We start from the raw sequence: 13,831 nt of genomic DNA on the forward strand, positions 1-13,831 counted from the left end.
ACCAGCATGGCACGTGCGTAGCCCACAGTTGGTAGAAAAGGAATATTATACAGCTGGCTGTACCTGCTTGGAAACCTACCTTCGGCTATAAATACTCCAACACCTTGGAACGGTATCATCATCTTATCTTCTCTAGCTATTTCTCTTAATATACACTTATATTCAGAGCAATCTAGTCTGATTCTCACGCCGGAGGGTGGTCACAAGGAGGAACCCCCCCCCCCTTCTCAGTGACGAGCTCACGGTGTCTGTTTTGCAGGTCATCAGAAGAATAACCATCTTTGCCGGACCTAACCCTCGTGGGAAACATCTACTTAACCCCCAGATTATCCGTAATCTGCCGGGGTCACTTAGTGTTTCTTCATTGGCGCCATCCGTGCATAAAAGCTAGAACTAATTCTTTTTCAGTTTTTTCAAAACTTCTGGAAAGATGGTTAAGGTTACTACGGTGCCAAGGCCAGCGAGTGACCAAGAAACCCCGGTAACCACAACCCTAGCTACTGGGGGGAACATCGGCGAGTACACAAATTTTACGAACACTACCCCGGTTACCCAAGCCGGGGCAAGTTCAGTAAACAATCCTCCCATGAGATACATTGATACTCAGGTGGAAAGACAACAGACGAGGCTCCCCCGCCAAACACTTGATCAAGTTAAAGCGTGGGCGGAAGCACGTCAGAAGGAATTCCAAGCTGAGTTGGATGAACGCTTACGTTCACTCCAACAGGCTGACGAATTCGGAAGCACTCGACAACAGCTCAACATGAGCAATGAGTGCGAGTACTTGGACGATGATTGGGAGGAATCCGACAGTGACGCAAACCCTCGCCATAGGGCGAAAGGGAAGCGCAAGGAAACGGACTTCCAACCAAGAAGGAATTTTGGAGAAACCTTCAAACCAAGGAACGCGGGGGGAAACCCACGTGACTTCTCCAAAACCTTTAGACCAACTGTTGCAAATGCGGGAACGTCCAAGTTTGCAAGGGACATCGCGGAAGCAATCGCCCCGAAGAGTGCCAAACAGATGTCCAACATCGGCACTTATGATGGTATATCCGACCCAGACGATCACTTGAACAGATTCATAGCGGGGCAACCGTCAGCAACTGGACGGAACCCACGTGGTGTTATATGTTCCAGATGACGCTGGTTGGAGCGGCCAGGGCGTGGTTTGATCGTCTACCGGTCCACCACATCTATGATTGGGCGGATTTCCAACACAAGTTCAGCCAGCACTTCAGTCAACAGAGGAAATATACTGAAGAGCAGTGGACGATCCTCAACTGCGTTAGAGAGGAGGATGAATCTTTACTCGACTTCATCACTCGCTTCAACTCGAAAAAGCTGAGTCTGGGCACCATAAGCGAAGATCTTGTTCGCGCCGCTTTCATCCAGGGGGCCGAATACTCAGAGCTTATCCGCACGTTGACGGGTAAGGACGGCATGCCATCCACATGGGATGACATCATGACGGCGGCCAAGCGCTTTGCCGAAACGGAGAAGCAACTGGGTAGGGATCTTCCCCATAATACACACCTCTACACGCAGAGGACTAGAGAAAACAACGTTCGGACCGCCTGGCAAAACAAAAAGAGGAAGCTAGGTATTTGGCAGTCAAGGGTAAACTTTGACACCTCATCCAGCTCTCGCCCTCTAGTAGGCGGAAGGGATAACACGCACTCATCAAGCCGAAAACCCCGGTGGACGCCACTCACCAAAAGCGTCACGGAGATATTTGCCACCGAAAAACTCCCATGGCCAAAAGCTCCAATGATCCGGCAGCGACCTAATGCGGATCAAAGCAAATCCTGTGACTTCCACGGGACAAAGGGTCACAACACTGAGGAGTGTACATCCTTGAAGGATATTGTTGAAACATTCGTCAAGGATGGAAGACTTACACACCTTGTGGCATCAATCAAGAATGGAGGGATGAATGATAACTGATACAAAGGCAACGGACGAAAGCCCGTTGACATCAGCATCCACATGGTTCATAGTAACATCAGAGGAAGAAAAGGACGAACGACAGAACCATGTGCGTGGAAGTAAGCTGAGGTGCGCTTCCCGCGAGTGCCAGGAGGTCCCAGCAAAGAAGGCCCTATCGTCATCAAAAGCCAGCTGGGGCACTACATCACTTCCCGCACTCTTGCTGACAACGGCGCCTCGTCAACGGTTATGTACAGGCAGTTCTTCGACAAGCTAGACGACGAAGACAAAGAACGCCTGGAAACGGTCTACGCCTCGATGGAAGGGTTCGACGGCAGCACAAACACCCCCCTGGGTATCCTATCTTTCCCCGTCATTCTCACGGACGGAAAACACTCCCGCACAGAAGACGTGGACTTTGTCGTGATGAGGAAGCCACACCACACATACGACATTCTCTTCGGGAGAGACGGGATGGCAAGATTCAATGCCGTGGTATCTTCAGTCCACGGCATGATGGGATGGCCAACAGCTGAGGGTGTAGCGATGATCACCGGTATTCCCCAGGTATGCATCGCATCTGTCTCATCTAAACCCAAACCAAAGATGGCTAAACCAACCATCACCGAACCAGAAGAATGGGCCTTCAATGGCAAATACCCTGACCAGGCTGTTACCATTGGCCCAACAATCACTGAACGTACGCGCACCTTACTCAAACGCTTACTACAGAAAAATGCTGACATCTTCGCGTGGACACCAGCTGACATGACTGGTGTACCTCGAAGTAAGGCAGAGCATAAGCTCAAGTGTGACCCGGCTTTTACGCCAATCATACAAAAGCGCAGAATAATGGGGGCGGAACAAGCTAACGCGTGTAGAACCCAAGTCAAGGAACTCCTTGACGTGGGCATCGTACGCGTTAGCAGATATCAAACATGGGTTGCAAATCCCGTCATGGTACCGAAGTCTAACAAACTATGGCGCATGTGCATAGATTTCAAAGACTTAAACAAAGCATGCCCCAAAGATTGTTACCCGTTACCCGAAATTGATCTTAAGGTAGATTCGTTAGCACCCTTTCGCCTTAAATGCTTCCTTGATGCGTATAAGGGGTACCATCAAATCCACATGGCCGTTGACGATCAGGACAAAACCGCATTTTGGACGCCCGATGGCACATTTTGTTATCAAATGATGCCATTCGGACTTAAGAATGTCGGGTCCACATACCAACGCCTGATGGACAAAGAGTTTCATGCCCAAATTGGGAGGAACTTGGAAGTCTACATGGATGACTTGGTCATCAAAAGCCCTGACCCAGAAGCGATGTTGAAAGACATCGAAGAAACTTTCAACACGCTTAGAAAGATAAACATGAAGCTCAATCCGAGCAAGTGTTCCTTTGGGATGGAAGAAGGGAAGTTCTTAGGAGTCATCGTTACTAAAGATGGCTTCAGAGCGAACCCTGAAAAGGTCGAAGCCATTATCAAAATGGAATCACCTACTACCATCAAGCAAGCTCAGACACTGAATGGACGACTAGTCGCACTTAACCGCTTTTTGGCAAACCATGCGGATAGGTCGTTTCCATTCGTGTCAACATTGAGAAACTGCTTAAAGAAAACGCACTTCCGCTGGACACCAGAAGCGGAAGCAGCTTTTCAGGAAATTCGGTCACGCTTGATCGAACTCCCAACGCTCACAGCACCAGAAGCGGGGGAGGAATTAATCCTATACCTTTCCGCCACAAATAGAGCAACCGGAGCAGTCCTGCTAGTAGAGCGAAAAGGCATCCAGATGCCAATCTACTATGTTAGCCGTGTCCTAACAGACGTAGAAACCCGGTACTCTACCTTGGAAAAATTAGTCTTAGCACTTGTACAGGCTTCACGCAGGCTAAGACGATATTTCCAAGGTCACCCAATCACCGTTCTCACCAACTTCAAACTTGCAAACGTTCTAGGCAAACCCGAATTGTCGGGACGCCTAGCCAAATGGGCAATAGAATTGGGAGAATACGCGATAAAGTACAAGCCGAGACCAGCCATAAAAGGCCAGGTCTTGGCCGACTTTATTGCAGAAGTCCCCGCTTCGCGGGAGAAAGAGTGCCAGGAGGAGGCTCAACCCTCCCCAGCACAGGACATCGATGATGTCTGGCGACTCTACACTGATGGAGCAGCCAGCAACGAGGGTTCAGGCGCAGGGTTGAAACTAACCAACCCAGCAGGCCAAGAATACACTTACGCTATTCGACTGGATTTTCCAAGCACGAATAACGAAGCGGAGTATGAAGCATTCTTGGCCGGGCTGAGAATTGCGCGTAAGATGGGAGTGAAAAACTTGGAAGCCCACGTGGATTCCATGTTAGTAGCCAACCAAATAAACGGGACGTACACGGCCGTGAACGACACAATGGCCCTGTACCTCGCACAAGCAAAAACCCTTATGCGCGATTTTAACGATTGTAAAGTCATACACGTCAAGCGTAGTGAAAACAAATCTGCGGATGCGTTAAGCAAACTTGCATCATTAGCCTTCACCCACTTGGGAAAGGACATCCGCATTGAACTCCTTGGAGCACCATCAGTCCCGCACAAGGAAATCTGTGTCATCCAAACCGGCACAGAAACGTGGATGACACCAATAATAAATTACCTTGCGGCGGGTATACTACCAGAGTCAATAACACAGGCAAGAAAAATACGCTTTAAAGCACTGAACTATCAACTCATCGATGACATCCTTTACAGACGTAACTTTCTTGGCCCACTCCTAAGATGCGTGGACAACCAAGATGCTGGCTACCTCCTAAGGGAAGTGCACGGGAGCATCTGTGGAATACACGCAGGTCCACGCGCTGTTGTAGCTAAGCTAAACAACGCGGGATACTTTTGGCCGGGGATGCATACAGATGCGCTGGCATACATCAGAAAGTGTAGGTCTTGCCAACTCTACGCACCCAACACGCATCGCCCGAAGAATGAACTTGTTCCAGTCACCTCTGCATGGCCATTTCAGAAGAGGGCCATCGATGTGACATGCCCATTTCCCACAGCAGCAGGGAACGTCCAGTTTCTAGTGGTAGCCATCGACTACTTCACCAAGTGGATAGAAGCAAAACCCTTAGCCCAAACAACCGCAAAACATATCAAGAAATTTATTTGGGAATTTATTATTTGTCGTTTTTGACTTCCACAGAATTTGGTGAGCGATAACGGCACCAACTTTGCTGACAAGAAGCTACAAAAGTGGCTGGAAGAACTTCAAATCACCCACACCTTTACCTCAGTGGCGCACCCGCAGGGTAATGGTGAGGTGGAAAGAGCAAATAAGAGCATCGTCGACGGCATAAAGAAAAGACTCTTGGAACACAGATCCGGCTGGGTGGACGAAGTTCCACGTTTCCTTTGGGCAAACAGAACGCTGAAAAAGGCAAGTACGGGAGAAACCCCGTTCAGCCTCACTTATGGCACTGAAGCCATGGTCCCGGTCGAAATCGGTCTACCCTCACAAAGGGTCTTGACTCAGCCAGAAGACAATGATGCAGAAAGACGGTTAGACCTTATGCTAACCGAAGAACGCAGAGACTTAGCCGCAGCGCGTGAAGAGAACTACAAGCGACAAATGCAAAAGTACTACAACACGCGGGTAAAACTCTGCAACTTCAATGTAGGAGACTACATATTGCGTAACAACGAGGCTTCGAACCAAGAGCGCCCAGGAAAGCTGGCCCCGGTCTGGGAAGGACCATACATTATCAAAGAAGTTTTGGGAAAGGGCTCATACCGGCTCGAAAGGCTCGATGGCACTCCCATCCCAAGAACATGGAATGGAGCTCAATTACGCAAATGTTACATGTAGATCAATTCCAAACTTGTAAAGAAAAGGCCTAGAGCCACTTCTAATGGAAATGATTCTCCTTTATCACATTGTGTTGATAGCCTTACATTTATACTTATGAACTTCCCACACTGATATGCCGGTATTCACCGCATAAATAAGTATGGGAAGAAGTAAGACGTTGCGTGTGGAAGGCGGCAAAACCCGCATAAACACAAAAAACGGAAAAAATTTCTACGGAAAATATGAGGAAAACGTTCACGCAGGTCAGTTATAGGTGAAGTTTGGTCATCCCACTAAATGAAAGTGACGGTCCTACCCGCACAATCATGATAGAGGAAACTGAACATTAACCTATTGACAACCGCGCGTCGAAAGGTTAACTTATTCAAAACACTTAGAAAATTTCTAAGGAAAAGATGAGGAAAACCTCCACGCAGGTCAGATATAGGGAAAGTTTAGCCATCCTACTAAGTGAAAGTGACGGTCTTACCCGCACAATCACGAAAGAGGAAGCAAAACTTTAACCTATTATCTGCCACGTTGAAAGGTTAACTTGTCCAAAGTACTTAGGAAATTGCTAAGTTAAATTAGAATATGCATGAGCAAAACATATAAGGTTTACAAGGTAAGGCATTAACAAAAGATTTATATTCCATAAAAATTCAAGTATTACAAGAATGGCTGGGCACATACCCGCATACAAGAGTATAAATCTATACAAAAATAAAAATCTACTCCAACGGTGGAAAGGGATCTAAAGGATCAAGCTTCAGGACCACTCCCACTTGAACCCGCACCATCAATAGAGTGTGGCGGTTCAAGGAAAGCCTTGAGAATAGCTAGCCCATCATCAGCAGCAGTAATCTTGTTCACCTTCTCCACCACCGGATGCGGGAAGGCAGCATACTGGTTCACTGCTTGGTCATAAGCAGCTTCAGTATCCACGTCATATAGAGGGAAGTTGGAAGGCGGGATTCCCTTCTCAACAAACCCTAGACCAAGCAGGAAGCCAGCCTTTTACCCATCCTCATGAGAAGCGTTGTGGGCTGCGCTCATGGCATCGTCATAAGATGTGTTCGTAAGAACCCGATGCACAACCTACAAAACAGAAGTATATCAAAAACTCTTCTAAGTGTAAGGAAAAGCATAAAGAAATCATGAAGCTGCGCATACCTGCGACAACGCTTCTCGAAGAAGCCATTCCTTGGTAACCAGAGCCTCCTGGAGGGCAGCTTGAGCTTTATCACGGGCGCGTTCGGCTTCGTTTTTGGTAAGGTTGGCAAGCAACACATCTTTAGCTGCAGCCTCTTCAACGCCCTTTAGCTTACGCTCAGTGTGGTCAAGCATACCCCTCTGGTCCAAGATCTCTTGGAGCTTCTTGGCGTCTTCCATGGCCAAGGCATCATGAGACTGCTGGAGCCTCTCTAGTTTGGCTTTAAGCTCCTCATTCTCGGTGCGTAGAGGCTCATCAACAGCTTCAGCCTTGGTGGCCCTCTCAGTTGCGTTCCGTGCGGTTTCCTTAGCCAACCGAAGCTGTTCGTTAACAGCTTGGGTAGCCTTGGAAAAAGCGTCTGGAATGACCATATACTGTCACGTCGTCATAACTTCCTGCACATCCTGAAACTGTCAGAAGAAACCGTCGGACGACACTAACGTCCCTTCAACAGTTTGGACTGTTCTTATCCTTTCACCAACTCTTCGAATTTCAAAAAGATTCAAAAAGATTCAAAGATTTAAAAATAATAGGGAATATACCCCCTTACCTTGGTACCCAAGAAACCGTAAGACAAGTGCGGGTACAGTGTCAAGGCGAAACCCTTCACATACCTAGCACCTGCAGAGAATTGAAGCCAAGAATACCTTGAAAGTAAAGAAACTATAAGACGAGTGCGGGTACAGTGTCAAGGCGAAACCCTTCACATACTTAGCACTTGCAGGGAATTGAAACCAAGAAGGATCTTCTGGACCGTGCTTGCGGAAAGGGAAATAGCACCTCCGCATAGCGGGAACGTTGAGAACTAGCTTGTTTGAAACTTCAAGGCGGAATTGGTGGTTTAACATAACTGATCACTATGTCCGAAACTACCAAAACCTCGTGAAGAATCTATGCAAGTGAAACTCAACGCTCCCGAAGTGCGAAGGGGTTAAACACCTACCCGCATCACAACCAAAGATCAGGCAGAAAAGTCGGGAATTTCTGCGAGTGACATTAGGAAAACCGCGGGAAAAATCCCCACGGAAAACCTTAAAACTAAAAACTCTTTTCAAAACCCCTTGCTTAAGTCCAAAAGTTCACCTCACTTATTAACAATTCTTGAGAAGAACATTGGACTGGGGGGACTTGAAGAGGTAGGTCCCAGCAGAGCCCAGTTGGACCCGCAAGACTCACCTTGAAGAGGGACGTCTGCGCAAGGACCAACTGGTTCCGCAGGAGCCACCATGCTCAGAGATGAAGACCTTACGCGCAGTACGCCAGCTGTTCCCGCAGGAAAAGCCTCCCAATGGTGAAGTACCCCCGCCTGTTCCCGCAGCTGCGGATACAAGCCATCAGGGAAGGCTACCCGCACTAATAGCAAGGCTACACGCACAAGGTACTAACTCTCAATAATTCAGTAATGTCACCTGAAGAAGGAATGAGCAAGACGGGAATACTCCCGCCCAAATGAGCCAGTCCGTACGCTTCTGGAAGATCTTTTGTACTATACCTGCCAAGGTATGGACAAAATAGACAAGATCTGACCAAAGCAGCCCATGAACCAATCACAGGGTGACAGCTCACCGACAACAGTACGAGGAGGAGCACGCTCTAGTACAAAATGTCACTATCAGCCGCTGCCTACTCACCAACCCTTGTCGTGGCACGTACATAGCCTGCAGTTGGTGGAAAAGGAATAGTACACAGCCGGCCATGTCACTATCAGCCGCTGCCTACCCACCAACCACCAGCATGGCACGTGCGTAGCCCACAGTTGGTAGAAAAGGAATATTATACAGCTGGCTGTACCTGCTTGAAAAATAACATGAAAAATATTACACACAACAAAAAAATATTTTGTTGAGGGGCTTCTCGACCTTGCCATAATCACAACAACAAAAAAATAACATGTTAACTCGTTCAATTTTGTGAATGTTCTGCTTCACTTGAGCATAATTTTGTATGGCATGCTTCATATAAAACATTCTGATCACTATTCAAAAAAAAGTCAATTCTGATACAAATGTTTCAAATTTGATAAAAGTCAGAAGCATTGATAGACCTGGAGGTGGTATGTCGGAAGTGTTTATCATTTTCCTTAAATTTTAATAGTCATGGAAAATACTCAATGTGCAAAATCCTGAATCTTTTGACTATTTTCAAAAATGTTCTTAAAAATAAAATTTGAAACCCAATCACATAAACTTCTAACTTTCAATTGTTTTACATTTTCAAGTTAAAAACTTTAAAGTCGTAACAAGTTTGACAATAAATCTATTTACATCCTCAAATTTTTTAATATTCAGATTACCCATTTTTTACCCGTAACAAATTTGAGCCAAATGTAGTTAATTTGTACCAAACGATCTATTTACTAACTTTTAACCCGTAACAATCAAATTTAAGTTCCACAAAAAATCCGTAACAATCCTTGATAAAAAAAACCAAGAAACTAAATATAATAAACTTTATTATATTTGAAAGTGATTGGTATATAATATCCTTACAATTTAACACACACACACACACACATATATAGTTTGCTAAATTAACCAAAAAACAAATAGATAGATTTAAATCATATATATTTATAATTTGTAAATTTATATGACAATGTATAAAAAAACCAACAGATAAATGGATTTATTTTTAAAAATTGGATCAACTTTTAAGCATATATTTATAATTTAATTATTAAAATCTTCAATAGATAAATTGATTTATTTGTAAATTTAGAGTTTTTTTTGTTTCTTTATTTAAAATCTTCAACAATATACGTAGTATAACACATTAATGATAGCATTTAAAATTATATTGCTGATTTTTGGATTTCATCAAATATGTTGTGAAATACATTCTAACAATGTATAATAGCATAATATGTAAATATTTATTTTTATAAAAGTGTATAGATATAATATAAATAGAGATTAATGAAAAATGAATAATTTAATCATGTTATAGATATAATACAAATGGAGTATAAAAAGGAAGGTAAATAATTACTGATCTATGACATATATTAGTTTTGGAGGGAAATAAATTATGAGAATTAACCACAAAGCAACACGTGTCTACAAGTATTTTACTTTATTAGAATAGGTAGATTATTATTATTATTATTTGCTTAAGATAAATTGTTTGATAGTGTGAATATTGTAGCTAAAAGTAGGGGTGAGCAAACGATTCTTACTTGCAATATTTTCAGGATCTGGGTAGGTGACAATCGACCTGGAAACCGGCCCTGCTGTAAATAACCAGGGCTGATTTGTTCGAGTTTCACGGGTTTTACCCGATTTATGCTCATCCCTAAAGGAGTAAACGTGTTTTACCCGCCGACTGGGCTTGGATCCAAACTGAACACGGTTATGGTCATTGGTATTCTCAGGACACAGGATACCGGTCCTATTGTAATATAACCGAGTTTGATTGGTCTTGCCCGGGTTATGTTCACCCCTAGCTAAAAGCATTTAAATCTCTTAAATATCCGGTTTTAAATCGATTGAACCGAAATGTTTTCAATTATATAAAGCTCAATTTAGTTAAAACCGAGGACTCAAATCACATTGATCTATTGATTTTCCTACTTGCGTATCCACAAAAGTCTAGTCTATTACAAAATCCCGAAATCCATATCAATAACATTCGCAGGTTTTTAGTTTAAAAGTTTAAAAGCAGAGGTAATTTTGTAGAACAGTAACAAAGTTTAAAAACTGCTCCAATTAAGTCACCAACTTTAAAAATTGTTCTAAATAAGTCACTTCAATCTTCATATGTTATTAAATTACAGGCTTTAACATGTTTTTTTCTCATGTTATGTTTTTGTTTCAATTAGGAAATCTTTAACCTATTTTTTGATGATGATGTCGAGTGTAAACGTGAATTTTATTTTATATTTTTGATTTTTAATTTAATTAACGTCTTTTACTTTTTTTTAAATATGACTTCGTATATTGCAAATATCGACGCCCGCATGTTTTCCTTCATTGTTTTCTAGACGCTAAAAAAATCTGATGATGCTTTATTTGAAGAGTCAGTGACCTGATTTGGAGAAAAATTGTATGAGTGACCTAATTTGAATACCTTTGAGATTTGATTAACATTCTATGGTGTATTCCCAATCATAATTCAACTTTGCCATCTTTGAATTCGGTTCTATTTTCTATTTAATAGGCGTAACAATAAGCCGTAAAGCATATATGCTTTTAGGTATTTTGGGGGCTATTTCTCTTACTATAGCATGATATGATAGAATAAACTAAACACCAACACTAGTACTTACATTTCGGCTATATGTATATATAGGAAGTTTTTAATGGATAAGATTATAAGATACATGTTACATAATATCTTGAAAAAATATGAAGGATAAATGTGATTCAATTGAAGATGCTTACGCCTCACTTGTTCCTATATTCTCACGTATGTCTAAAAGACAAAAATGTTCGGTGTAAACTTTTATAGTAAGATGTAGTCATCCTTGTTACTTGAGTTAAAGATGGGTCTAAACTAGGAAAACTAATATAAACACGAAAAAAGCTTAAATGTAACACTTCAACCCATTCAAACCCGTTCGGGTTGTTACATTGAAAGTATTATGCTAAGTTTAATAAATTCATCAATTTCATGTTAAAACAACACTATATATTGAAATGAAAACTAGACTTTTGAATTTTGATACATTACATGCACATATATACATGCCTATCTACTTACATACGTATACACAAGCATACATAACATGGTGATGGTGATGGTGTTGGTGGTGGTAACAAATGTGATGACGCTGACAACAATTGGTAGGTGGTGATGGCGCTAGTGGTGGCGTTGAAAGTGACGTCGTTGATGAAGATATTGTTGTCCTAGGTGGTGTCAGATTGTAAGTAACGACCAGTAGTCATTAACTCAGTATGAGTGCTCTACTCTTCTTCTTATTCTAATCCATTTTTAGTTAAACTTCACTATGATCGGTCAAGACCAACAAACACAACCTAACTTTATCTCCCCCCGCCCCCCCCTCCCCCCCCCCCAAAAAAAAAAAAATAGGCTCAAAACCAACTATTTGGGCCTCTAGTATTGCTTTTAGGTACAAAATGGCTGTATATTTTCTCACAAGTAATACATGGTTAAGAAAACAATCTTTTATTGAAGAACATGTTAGACTGGGAGTAACTTGTTTTACCACAACCTATTAGTTCCCATCACCTCACTACCACCATTGTCAACGCCATCTCCACCACCACCATGGCCGACACTATTGTTACGATCAGGGCCTCACCATCACCTAATATGTTTTGATTGAACTCATCTAACATGTTTTTTTCTTTTTTTTTTTGACCCGAACCCAATTTAAATTGAATCCAGTTAGCATTATTACATAACTCTACGTTGGATTTTTCTTAGCATCACCCATGGTTACAACCAAAACAAAAAAGTATAAAAATAAAAAATAACAATAAATTAGAAAGACACGGGCCAAAATTTCAGTTATGTGACTTATGTCATAGACATATTTAATAATAACAAAAGTTACATGTGTGACTCTTATCCTTATAGTTGTCCATTCAATTCATTAAAAGTCATCTTATATGCCACTTATAGAAATGCTTATCGAATAGCCATTGACTTTATTTACATTTAATTATTATGAGAAAAAAAATCATTTAATTTATAAAACATTTAATTACTGCACTTTGTTCGTATAAAGAAATAGCATATTTTATTTTAATGACTAATAAATTTCTAAAACCAAAATTATCCTTTCTATTAACTATGTAATAATAATGCTAGTCAGATAAATTATGGTTGATATCTTTTAGCTTCCTCTTGTCAAAATTATTTAAGAAAAATAATAATTAATCAAATAAGAGAGAGCATTATTATTGATTTTAATTGACTTATAACTGATTTACTAGTTAATAACTAACCAAATTTTGCATCGTTTTGTGGCTCATCTGACCACCAAGGGACTAGCTTACAACAGTAAAGATGTGAAAAACTGAAAATTTAACATGTATATTTTTTTTTGTATGTATTTTATATTCATTTAATATTTGCTTTTATTTATTTGCTCAAATTTAATGGTTGAATTTTGATAAGTATACGACCACAATTCATACTTAGCAATTCATTTCTACATTCAAATGGCAAGTTTTATAAATTTTTAAAAGAACTTTGTCATATAAAATCCTTACCAACGGCTTTTTGACGCAACATAGCGTAATGCAATTCTTAAACCTGGCCATCTATTATCCTCGACGTTTTCACACCTGATATAAATCACAAAAATATTAAGAATACAAACTATTATTATCTTTATTATTATCTTGAATATGATTTTACGTGTCTTCAAAAATACACATATTTGTGATTTTTATTTATCATATCATACTGTTATAAAAAACCAACAAATCTTGCAATATTGGTATCAATATGTCCCAATGAATTTCTAGTAAACATAAGTGTGAATATGAAATGATGTTTTAAAATGTATGTCGAGTTAATGAGTTATCAACATAAAAGTGTTAGAACAATATATATAAAAGACTTTTTTTGTTATTGAAATAGGATAACAATACATAGTTACAGGCTAAGTATCTCTTGTATTATATACGAACACTCATACATTATACTACTACTACTACTATTCGTTTAGAACATCAATGTATAATGGTATCTCATCCATAATCTAAGAATATCTAAGTAATTATGCTAGCTTTTATACAAGAACTGCAAATAAACAAATAATATATAAAAAACACCACAATTAACTATACCTAAATCTATTTTTTCATATAAAAATCATTAGAAAGGTTATTACAGCATCCCGTCTTCTCCGAAAAAAAGGTGACATGCAACATT

Source organism: Bidens hawaiensis, unplaced genomic scaffold (assembly GCF_021521415.1).
Source record: "Bidens hawaiensis isolate Kalapana, Puna unplaced genomic scaffold, B.hawaiensis_p1.1 tig00030487_1, whole genome shotgun sequence".
NCBI lineage: Eukaryota > Viridiplantae > Streptophyta > Magnoliopsida > Asterales > Asteraceae > Bidens > Bidens hawaiensis.